At 45.3% G+C, this 12,502-nt stretch overlaps 1 protein-coding gene across 1 annotated transcript in view; it reads right to left on the bottom strand.

Moving 5' to 3' along the window:
- Positions 1 to 12,502, bottom strand: part of GRID1 (glutamate ionotropic receptor delta type subunit 1) — a gene marked incomplete at both ends in the record, with an annotated part of 601,422 nt that overhangs the window by 235,931 nt on the left and 352,989 nt on the right. The window lies entirely within an intron of this gene.

The following is a 12,502-nucleotide window of genomic DNA, read 5'->3' as shown; positions in this document are numbered from 1 at the left end:
TTACTGAATATATAAATGAAGTGCTGGAAGGTAAGGTAGGTAGGACCCAGTTACTTGTTAGTCATGTTCTATGAGCGCTTTTCTTTCACCTTCAATTGGAAAGCCTGAAAGTAGAAAGAACTGACAATTTTCAAGTATATTCTGAAATACTCAGTTTGTGCATACCAAGTACTTGCTGAGTGCCAGGCACTGTGTCAGGCCATCTATTAACCTGGGAAGGAACTATCAGATTACAGTTCACTCTTTTTTTTTTGGATTTTTGTAATTTTTTTGACTTTTTATTTGAAAAACTAAAAATAAAAACTTCAAAATCATCCATAACCATGCCCCATTTTTTAATTCTGCCAATGTAATGAAAATTACCCATTTATCCCTCAAAATTCATTCTCCATTGATTTCTTCGAGGTGACCCCCTCCAGAGTTTTAGCCACATCTCTGAGTATAGATCTATATACATATATCAGACAGATGTTTCATGGGACCATGAAAACAACTGTCTGAATACAACTGTCACTTCTGACTTCACAGTGTATCAAGGATATCTTTCTTTGTACAGAGACCTGACTCACACTTCTTGATAGATGAGGAATAGCAGGGTAAGGAGTCTGACTGCACCACATGTGGGGGCCCAGGTCACTGAATGGTCCTTGCATGGGGTGCTGGTAGACCCTCACCCACAGGAGGAACAGGCATCAGTCCTGGTGACCAACACAGCAAGTCTGAGTAGAGCCCCTGGGAGTGTCCAGGTAAACTCTACCATCTCGGTCCTTTACAGATACAAGGGGGGGGGGTTTGACACAGGAACCTTTCCTGTCATCTCAGGATGTCCCTCTCCAGCTTAGAATTGAGAGGATGCCAGATCGTGTGAAGTCAGTCAGAGACGGGAGTCTGGAGAGGTGGAAAGGACCATTCAACCACTCTGGCTCTATCTGAATATAGGTAATTCTCAACCTGTCTTATCTGTCACGATATGCAAAATAGCTCAAATCCTCAGTCTTAAGAAGCAGCAAACACAGAGAATAGTATCCATACAAATTCCACACCTGCCCTGTATAGCAGAGAGGGGAAGCAGCCATCCCTAGCATTTTGGGGTTCCACCCTTGCTCCTTGAATCACCCACATTCTTGGATCCTGGGGTCTGCAATCACTACAGTCCTCCTTCTCTTTATGATCTCCACCCCCATAAAGCCCCTATTCCCTAGGATAAATGAGACATATCTAAGAATGCCTTGGCTACTTCCTCCCCTAACTTGGAAGAAGGCTCCACGTGTTCTCTCTCCTGCACTTAAAGAAAAGAAATTCTGAGAGATGCCAAATAACAACTGGGCACTTCATGGGGCCATGTCCCAAAAATACACTTTGCCCCTTCTAAAATTCAGTAAATCAGTTCCTCGCCACAGAAGATGTCAAGACTTAGGAGCCAGCAGCTCCCTGAGGAACTGTCAGATGGGTGCAGAAGGGAGAGCACCTCAGGGTGGTCAGACCAGACCCTCTCTCCTCTCAACACCCAGACTTTCAGGAAAATCTTCAGAAGCCCAAGAGCCTGTGAGGAGATTAGGGAGGGAGAAGTGGACATGGGTGTTCTGGGAAAACTCTAGCACATGGTTAGATGCCACCCGCCTCCATTCCCAGCAGCTCAGCATGTCCTTAATGCTCACGTGGAGGAGACTGGTGACATGCTCATCAAATCTGTGCATGATACAGAGCTGGGAGAATGTCATACTGTCTCAGAAAGCAAGAACAGTGAGCTGAATCTAAAAAAAAAAAATAGTTTTAATAAGACTGAATTCAAAGTCCTACACTTAGTTTCCAGGAGCAGAAGGGCAAATGGGGAGATGAGACTTGAAAGAACCACTGTAAAGACCCATGGATAGAGGGAGCTGGTGGTCTATTGCCCTTTCTGAAGGGCAAACACAAACATTGCCCTTTACGAAGTCACACACTTGATGGAGAACACTGCAGACTGGAGTCTGGTCATGCGGTGGGATGGTGTAAACCGATGGCCAGTTAAAATACCCAGGCATGCCTAGAGCACAAGACAGCATAGCTGTCTTTAAACATGTGAATTATCATGTGCATGAGAATGGAACTGCTCTTTGCAGCCTCTGGGAGTTGGCTCAGGACCAAGGTCTTAAGTCACCAGAGAGGCAGATATTAACTCAATCTAGGAGAAAACTTTTTGACTTTGCAAGGACAGCAGGTCCTAAAATAACTTAGTTTCACTCAACATTGTTTCGTTGTAGCACTGATTAGAAAAAAACAATCCCAGACAACATTGTAGGAACCGAGTTATTCTGTGGACCTGTTTCCATCAGCGACATTTCACTTCAAGTTGCAATTTCCATAAGGATGACATCCAGGACTTACTGTACTTAAAGATGGAGCCAGCTGCCTCACGGGAAGTGCCTGAGTATAAGACAGACAGCAGCGCTGTGAAAGGCATTTAAGTACCAGCATGGAGTGAGATGAGGGTAAGACTCGCTCATGCAAACATTTGAGTACTTGGATGAGGGTAAGACCCCATCATGCACTTTACTGCAGCAAGGATTCTCAAGCCTGGCTGCAGAACTTCCTAGGGAAGTTTTAAAAATGCAATCTCTGGTTCTAATCCCTACAAATCCTTATTTACCAGGAATGAAATGTGTCTGGGCCTGTGTTGCCACAGCTCTAGATCTGATTCTTGGCCACTGGGGCTGGCAGTCCTGCTCCAGATGGTGTAATTCTGTGAATCTGAAGGTGTGGGTGCACCCAGACAGATCAGGGGTGCTCTGTATGTCTCCATATGAATTAGAAGCACAGAAGACCTTACTCAATTGCTGGAACAGCCCAGGGAGCAGGTAAGAGCTCTGATTACTCCAAGGAGTCTTCCTACCTTGTCTCAGACGATACATGGAAGATATTGATGGAGAATTGATCAGAAAGCCCACAGGACAACTAGCCAACTTTCTGTCCTACTTTCCCTCACCAATTAAGCATCAGCTAATTTGTTAAGCCTCTTTTCCCTGCATGGAGATAAATAGCACTTGACTGCAGCCTTTTCCAGCAGGTGCAACTCACACAGAAGCTGAGATAGATGGTGAGAAAGAGAAGCTACTGCAGTTTTAGCAAAAAACATCTCCCTACCTCCACCCCCCTTATTATTGGAGACCTGCCAGTTCCACTGGAAGAGCCTTAAATGCTCACAGCCCAGGGGGCATTGTCCCTCCCAGCACCACTAATTCCCTTCTAAGTGCTGTCCATTTCCTTTTCCTCCCCAGCCATGTCTGAAGCAGGTGGAGGTCAAGTCTTTCCTTTCATCACTGAGCAAGCAAGGTAAGAGGAGGCAGGCAGATTATGTTCAAATCCCAATGCTGAGCTGAGTGGCCCTGGGTGAGCTATTCCACCTCTCTGAATGCAGTTCCAGGTCTCTAAGGCGCTGGATGACAAACCTGCTATGGAAGCTCTGCCCACATGCCTCTCAAATCCGATTAGGAATTTTGAGCACACTCCCCATGTGCGCTCACTCCCAACAGCAGACACCATGGCTCAGGCAGCCAGAACCCTGCTTGGCTCTCATATGTTGGGAAGTTGACACCCCTGACCAAGGACCGAGGGTGCGTGTGTACAGATCCCAGCTGCCCTGTTCGCTGCCAGGGATTGCTCCAAGTGTGATCTCAGTTGTTTCCAGAATCCCTCTGAAGAACTGAGCCAAAACTATCTCCCTGGATTGCACACCCTCCCTGGCTTCCTCCACTTCACTGTTCCACATCCCTACACCCCTGCTGTTTTGTTTTTTTTTTTTTAATTCCCCAGGGAACACATATTAATAAATCACTGTCACACATATGCTCACCTCATTGTCTGCTTCTGGGTACCCAACCTGAGACAAACACCTCCCATCTTGAGGTTATTATGAGAATTAAAATTACATGTGAAGCTTCCAGCCTAGAAAGGAGCTCACGATGAAAGTGAGCAGAGCCTGCTTTTCTCAAGCACCCACCAAAATCTTCAATACATCTCCTCTACCTCACAACCCCCACACCTTTACTTACAGCACCCTCACAAGACAGCAGAGCTCTCAACCCCATTTCACAGACAGGGAACTGACTTAGGTCTCGACTGGGATTTTGCTTGCATAGGTCCCTCAGCTCGTACATGGCAGAGACAGTCTCCAAAGCCTGTGTTCTTTTCCCTCGGTCATGCTGCTCCCCAAGAGAACTGAACACCTGTCAACTGAGCACTGAGCCCTTGGGCCTGGGACTGGGCTTGGCCCCTGACAAGGGGAACAAAATGATCTCTTTTCTCTTATATGAGAAAAAACCATTAGGAGCAGTGATGCCTTCCTTCTCCAGGTTAACTTGTTCTCATAAGCCTGAGATCATTATTCCACTTGCATTTCTTACGTATGAGCCTGTTTCACTTTGTCTTGGCCTAAAGGAATAGTAAATGGAGTGGAAAAAACCTCCACATGGAAGCCTTCCAGCAACATTGCTGAAAATTTATTTTACAAAGTGCAAATGCCACCCATTATTTATGTATGTGTTAATTGTTGGCCACTTATCCAGGCACACACCCCCCCTCCACTCGGAGAGCCTGAGATAATGAAAGCTTGTCGACAATTAGCATCTTTTAAAAACCCCAACTCTAACATTTCAGAACATTCCCCCCCTGGAACCCAAGGCCTGGCATTATCCCAAGGACAGATAAGAGCTAACTTTAAAGACCCACCGCTGTCTCTGCAGCAACATGCTATTTAGGAACAATTCTCTCCTCGGTGCAATGTCACCCCTCTGAAGCAGAAGGGAATGCAACGCCCCCCATTTGCAAGGAAGGGTAGAAACTGGCTGCAATACTACAGATGATTTGAGGAGCCCCTTTACAAGGAAAGCAGCAAAGTAGTCACTGCAAGGCCTGAGTTTCAGAGGCTACGTCCAGACCACAAGGAAACTCACAAAGGGCAGCTATCACTGAAGTATCCCAGGCCACCTGGTGCTTCCCTCGGGACTGCCTTCTAAGGAAAAGGGCAGCATTCTGGTCCAGCCACTTCTCCTATTTACCCCCATTTTGTCTCCGGAACCCCCTGTGGCCTTGCTTTTGCCAGAAAACTACCGTAGTGCTTTCACCAACTCCCCCACAGCTCCGACATCCAGCTCCACCCTTCCTCCTTGATCACAGTGGGGAATTTCAGACCCTCTCTTACTCTTCCCCAGGTCCATCCTCCAGACCCTTCCCAGGAGCTGGCCCTACTGACCCAGCATGGATTATCTATTCCCACTTCATCCATGTCCATGCTGGAGCTTCCTTGAAGCCTGGGGGCCTCCGTCATGGTGACAGCAGGAAACATGAGTACCTGAGCACAGGAAAAGGCAGCACAGCATGTGGAGGGGTGGAGAGTGGCCACTGGAGGAAGAGGGGGGCAAGGCAATTACCCCCCCTAGAACAAGGCCATCTAGGGAAGGCATAGAGGAACTGACCCAGTAACTTCCCAACACAGTTCTGGGGGGCACTGAAAGGGCTCTTTTACTGAGGGAGATGTAGGTCTCTACCTGGGAGCTCAGGGAAGGCAGTGGCTGGAAAAGGTGCTGGGAAAGGAGGAGCACACTGGATCAGGTTGGGTGCAATCTCTGGCATTTACTGTAGCCTTCTCCCCATTGGCTCCTGAGTTAAGCCCTCTATGCATGATACTTCACGGAGTGCTCCAAAGAGCCCATTGCAAGAGGTTTCTAACCTGCAGCCTATAGATAGGGAAACTGAGGCTCAGAAGGATCAAATGATTTGTCTAAAGTGTCCCAGGAAGTCAGTGAAACCAAGGTAGCCCATGCATTTTCTACTATAAGCTACTGTAAGGTAAATGAGTTAATCAGGCTTTTTACACCACTAGCCTCTCTGGCTATAACCTATGGCCTTGATTATGTTATGCGAAAGGTGCATGGGTGTGGGGCAAGCATGCCTGATTGTGGACACTGGAGCATGGGTATGTGCACATGTGCAAGTGTGCACATCCATGCTGAGGAGATGGGATAAAATGGTGGCATCGGGCCTCCCTGGTGGGGCAAGGGGTTAAGCACTGCACTATGAAGCAATCCACAGCCTCTACAGCATGAGTTCAATCACTGGCCAGCCAGGGAGAAACCCACATGGAGAGGCAGATCTCTCCTGTCTTGCCTGCTGCTCCCTCAGCAGTGTATTTCAGTCGATCTGCCTGTTCTGTTCCCCCCTCTGTCTCTGGTGGATCCTCCTCCACCCCCCACATCTCTGGCCTGTGCCCCAGCTCTTGTATGCATAAATAAATAAATCTTTAAAAAAAAAGGTGACATCACCCTAGGGGAGGTGGACTCAAGTTGCTGTCTCCCTGTTGGCTTGTTTCCCCTTTGTACTATTAAAACCTATAAAGATGATGCCAAGGGCTCCAAGGTTCTCTTCTAAACTGTTAGAACCAATGGTGAACCTACCCAGCCTTAGATGGTTGTAAAATAGCTACCAAATTAGGAACCAAAAGAAAAAAAATTCTCAGCACTTTTCATAGCAGTGTAATGCAAAAAGCAAGGAGGTGATGCAGATGGTAGTGAGGCCTGGATAGTGGGCTTGGGAACCACAGAGACATCCCTAAAATTGAATTCTGTTGTTTCTTGCCAGACCCCTCTAGACCCCCTGGGATAAGTGGAGCTCTTGTTACCAGAGGATTTCTGTATATGGGGAGCAGCCTCTAGTGTCTCATTAAGGACTTCTGCCTGAACCAAGGCAGCGCAGAGGCCCTTCCCCAACATGGTGCCTGGCAAATAGTAACCTTGAAAAGATGTCAACGAATGGGCTCACACCCTTGTATATTTCCCTAGTGCTGAGTGTGAGGAAGGCCAGGGACATAAGTAGGAAGCCAGGACAGTGACAAGGGATATTGATGTACAGGCAATCTTTGCTTTGCATGATTCCACACTCATGGAAACCCATTCATATAGGACCTGTGTCCTCACTTTGCTCACACTGTTTCAATAGGCACTTAATTTTCAGTTAACACCAAGCCATGCAAAGTAAGTACTGCCTGTATTTAAAAATAGCACCTTTTCCTACACATCTGAGATGAAATGAAGTGAACTTGAAAGATGGTTAAGTGCAAGATATTGTGACCTTTGGAAGCAGATGGAAACATGATCCAATTTTCAAGCTTTTCCATGGGGATATAATTGTTTTTCATTTGTGCTGAACTCTGAACCTCCTGATGCAAGTTCCATATCCTACTTAACAACAGAGTAAGTTCTGGACTTGTTTCATCAATAAATGGCATTTAAAAAGATATTACTGTAACACTGGAAAGAGAGTGTTCATCATTAGTTTGGTATTTCTTTTTTACACTAGCTTTGATCTCAGAAAACTATTACATTGATGTTTTTTAAAAGGCAGGACTAATTGACTAAATACATGTGAAAATCTAATAGATCTGAACAATTTCTAGTCAATCATTAGACCTCCCTGGCTTTAGCCCTCACTGTTTACCAAGTTTGAGATAAATAGCAATTCCGAACCGCCTTCCCACTTTGTGAAGAGGGCAGAAGTGCCAGCTCACAGCCTCAGGGGAAGAGGATTCATTACAGATCATTTGTGGATCCTTCAGATGAAATAGAGACAGGTTCCAGGTCTGTGCAGGAAGTGCAATTTACTGTAATAAAAAGTGAGAATATGCTACATGTGGACAATTTATGAGGAAACGTTAATATCAGCAGAAAAATGAAATGGAGACAGCTTGCAGGCACGATCTGTTTAATAAGATCAACTTGGAGAAGTGAAGTCTGGCAGTGCCGATGAGTGTCAACTGACGGATTTTAATCAATGGTCCGTAATTTCCCTGCCACCTGGAGAACATGGCAGACAAACAAGGCCCTCCATGTTCTCACTCATACAGACCCCAGGCTGTGTGTCCCCCGGGAGGAAAGGGGAGTCAGTGTGTGTGTGTTCCATCTTATCTCATAGAGGAGAAAGGCATCCCCTGGCCTTGGCTGTGTGGACACTACCACACAATTCCTGCTGAAGACAGAGATGTATAATAGAACAAATCACTTCTGAGCTTATTATTTATGCCCTACTCTGGCTTTGTGAGAGCAGCCGCCAGCCTCTGCAGTGGGCTGTGAACAATCTCACAACGGGGTCCCCCGGAGGGCAGGGGAGCCACTCTTGGGTGGCAGGTGGCTGCGCTGAGCCATTTCTCATATACTCTGCTGTTCAGCTCCAGCTTCGAGCAATTTTCACATACAAGCAAAACAGTCCAGAACTGATTAGAAATGTTTTCTTCTCCCCTCCCATGGGTGCTTGCACGTTCATGCTGGAGCTTAAAAAGGCACTGCTGGTCCAAATACTGGCTCTGGGGACCAACAGCATCCAGAGCTGCTGAAGGAGAGGGTAGGAAGATTTTGGGGCAGAAAAGTCCCTCCCAGCACTGCTGGGTCACCTTGTTCCCACAGATCTACACTGGTGTGTGGCTGTCACACCCAGAGACCCAGACCCAAACCTGATGTCCGCTGAGAAAACAGCCACACTGCCTCAGCTGCTCAATTAAAGCATCTGCGTTCAAGGTTAATACTTCGACCCCTTCAAATCATGCCAGGCAAGTTACTTCCGCACGAGGATCTAATTTCTTTCCTCAACCTAAATTGTTTTTAAAAGATGGAAGCGTTTGAATTCTTTTTAAGGCAATAAAGTTGAAAGCAGCAATTCTTTACCAAGCTGATAAGAGCTGCTGGGTGTAATTTGTATTCTTTTTTATGAACCTGACTTTTTGGAGAATGGAATAGAAAGAAAAATATCTTCTTTTCAGTACTGAAGACAAGAGCTGCTTCTTCCTCTAGGTTCTGGGGTGGGGGGGTAGGTTTCCTGGCTCAGGAATTATCAAGAATTGAGTCTCTGATTTGCTAAATGGAAGGTCAGGGAGGTTCCCTGTCTGATGTGGGGCGGGGTGGGGTGGGAGAGTGGGCTCAACAGAGACCATGGGGCTCTCAAGTCTTAGGAAGTGGAGAAGCTATTACAAATTTGGTAAAAATTAAAGGGGGAGGGGAGTCTACTTTCTTTAGTCTTGCAATATAAGTCACTTGATTCCTCTGAGACAACTGTCTCCAAGTACAAAGCCTCTGTGCACTTGGGTCCCAGACCTAAGTATAGCTAGTTTTTGCACAAAGTGCAGGGACCCAACAGCAAGGCCCTGTAACTGCATTCATCTGCTAGACAGAGTAGACAGAAAAGCCAAATACACACATGCTTAGTCTCAGGGTCATGAGGATGTGGTTCACTGCCCCATCCTCCACTCTCATTGCCAGTGCAAAGCACCTGGAAAGGCCCTACACATGGAATGGCATTGCTAGGAGGGAAAACCCTCAAAACAGAGGACTTTCCTAGTTCAGTACAGAAAGTAGAAAACTCAGCGAGAGAATTCACCACCACCCATGTCCTACCACCAGCCTCAGAGCTGCAGGTCTGGTGATAGACATGTGGGTGGAGGCAATCCTACTTGACCCCCAGGATAACCTTAAGCTTCAAACTCTCCAAAATACCCCTATGCACGTGGCCATGTTCTCATGGGCATGCACATACACATACAAACACACATACACACACACACACACAGCCCAAACAATTCCACTCACGCAACTTGTGAGGGGAAATGGGGCACACGTGAAAAGGAATGTACATAAGTCCACAACCACAATATACCCAGTGTAGGCATCTTTGAATCTCTCAAATTGCTGCCCCCAAACCATGCTGGTCTTTCTTGTTTCCATGACAAGATTTCCCATATGGCCTCTGTGGTGCTTTTCCAAAATGGAAATCCCAATCTATGTTGTCACTAATTCTTCCAACAATCCTGCAAGGTGACAATTTATGATTCCCCTTTAATACAAGAAAAAAGTGATGCTTACAAACTAGTAAATGACTAGTAAATGACCCCAGCTCTCTGGGGTCACAGAAAGGACCAGTGTCATTTCTGCCAAGTTGGAGAGGCCCAGAAGTGAGAGCACTAGACAACCTGTCAACAGGTGGGATGGGGGTAGCTGTCCATCCCCCCCAGGCCCTGGGGACAGAGAGGCTCATGAAGATCTCTGCCTTCCTCTGTTGCCATTCAGTGTAAACCTATGGCTTCTTGACTCTGTTCTCCCTGGTACCAGGATTGCAATGGCCTGGGGTAAGGGTCATTGCAAATTAGTGCCAGGCTGACAGTTCAGGGAGAAGGGGAAAGGCCACAGGCACAAGCTAAGAGGCTGTGGGCTAGAAAGGGATCAGTCCCATAGGCCTCCTGAGAAACCTTCCCCACCGAGAGAAAGAGAAGCCCCAAGGAGAGTACAGACTTCTCTGACTTATCCACTTAGGGGATTAAAAAGATTAAAAATTCAAAGAATCAGGTGTCCATCCTCATGAAAATCCATGAGTTAGGAGGGAGACAATAGCAGGACCCACCCACCCATTTAACAAGCATGCCCTGGGTTCCTACTGGGTGGCAGGAGCTGGATATGGAAAAAAGCAGCTGCAGCCCCTCTATTTGAGTAAAAAAAAATCTAAAATGATAGGATAGTAATCATTTAACTCTCAGCCAAAATAAATGAGAAGAAGACCCATATTGAGGCACTCCAAGAAAAGTTTCAGAAAGAGAAGAGAACGGAGAAGGAGGAGGAAGTCAGGCCTGTCACATGGAAGAAATGGGAATCAGAGACCAGGAAAAAGAATAACTATAAGAAAGTAAAAATCAAAATCAACAAACAACTATGAACCAGAGACTCTATGGGGGGTGGGGGTCGGAGAAAGGAGGGATTAGGGTCAAAATAAGGGGGTTGCAATTGTATGGGGAATATAAAAATAAAATTTAAAAAATATAAAGATATATAAATACAAAAAAAAAAAAGAAATGGGAATCAGAATAGCATAAGGATAGCTTTCGAGTAACAAGGAGTAGCAAGTAACAAGGAACCATGTCCAGCCTTCCATAGGTTTCCAGCCCAAGTTTTCCAACCTTCCATCCAACTCTGTGAGTTGCCCAATATCATTTGAATAAATTTCTTTTACTTCCTATTAACTCTGTTTTAAAACTTTTTATAGCAATAGGGAAAATAATATTTACTCCTAAAATCTAAATATCAAGCACTGCTAAGACCAATGTGCTGAACACCAACGTAATCTAAAATTTTTAAGAGAGAATAAATGGAGTGATTTCAAAGCACAACATGACAATCATAAACCATACTTTACAAACCTATTATTCAATACTAAATCATAGTTGAAAAAATCAAGCTGTATGAAAAGCTGTCTATTAATAAATGGCAATCCCATGTCCTACCCCGACCTTGTCCTGCCTTCCAGAGGTAAACATTTCTAAGTCTTTTAACTATTTTTATAACATTTACTTCCTTATTTCTTAATCATATGTTCACACTGTTATATTTGGGTGATCAATTTCAGACATTAGCATTATCTATTATCTCTCTAATTTGGTAATAAGGAGTTAAGTCTCTCACACGACCCTTCACCTTTCCATTTCCCTTCCCAACATCTCCCACTTAGTTGTATCATAATTGTTAACTCAGAAGTGTTGCCTTTATTATGACTATAAAAATAGTATTCCCTATCAAGTCAGGTAGTAGACTATGATTACATTATCTCCTTATACAACTTGTTCCATTCTTGCATTAACAATTGCCATGATTTATATTTATTTATGCAAGTTCTATAAATATTTGTCCAAATGTTCAACTGTATAAAACAGCCTTTTATTTTCCTTACACCCTAGTATCTTAGAGCCCTCTCCCACGTTCCCGGAGGCACTTGGTCTCCAGTTGGATGGCGAGACCTCGTCCCGAGAGTTTCCTTTCTCATCTGCTGGTTGGAGTGCCTGTACCTGTCGTTGTTTCTCTCAAGTCCTCTTCGACCTTGTGAGCTTATAATACTGAATTTTACTGTCATTTTAGAATAGTTTGGAGAAAGAGGGGATGAACATGGACAAACAGTCAGCATAATCTGATCAATCAGAAGTCAACAAATTCCCTTTGTGTTCAAACTAACTAGAGTAGGCTTTCGTTGCTGGCAAAGGAGAATGCTGACACAAGAAGGCTGGAGGAGGATGCAGCAGGGGTGAGCATGGCCCATGCAGGGATTAACAGAAAAGGGCAAGTTGCAGACAAAACTAGAAGTAAAAGGAATGTTGTTTTCTGCACCAAGTCCATAAAGCTAGCTGAGAACCCAACTCTAAAACTTCTCATGCAGAAATTCTTTTCATAAGCTTTGGGATGTTGAGACTGCCTGCCCAGACTTTGAGAGAGGGACAATTCCCTCTTCTGCTCTAATCTGCAGTCTCCAGAGGCTGTTTTGGGCATCATGTTCTTTAGGGACCATGTAACTGAGAAGGTATGATTTTATAGCGATTCTCGATCAAGCCCACAAACACATTTTGGACTCAGGCCCTGTTTATCACTCCAAGAGGGGAGGGATGTCAGGCTCTTCACTGACAACTTCATTCCACAGCCCATTTAAGTAAACATACATCAGGCAACCC

The sequence above is a fragment of the Talpa europaea genome, assembly GCF_964194135.1.
Source record: "Talpa europaea genome assembly, chromosome: 10".
NCBI classification, from domain to species: domain Eukaryota; kingdom Metazoa; phylum Chordata; class Mammalia; order Eulipotyphla; family Talpidae; genus Talpa; species Talpa europaea.
The sequence above is the reverse complement of the archived record's forward strand: the minus strand, read 5'-3'. Positions and strand labels throughout refer to the sequence as shown.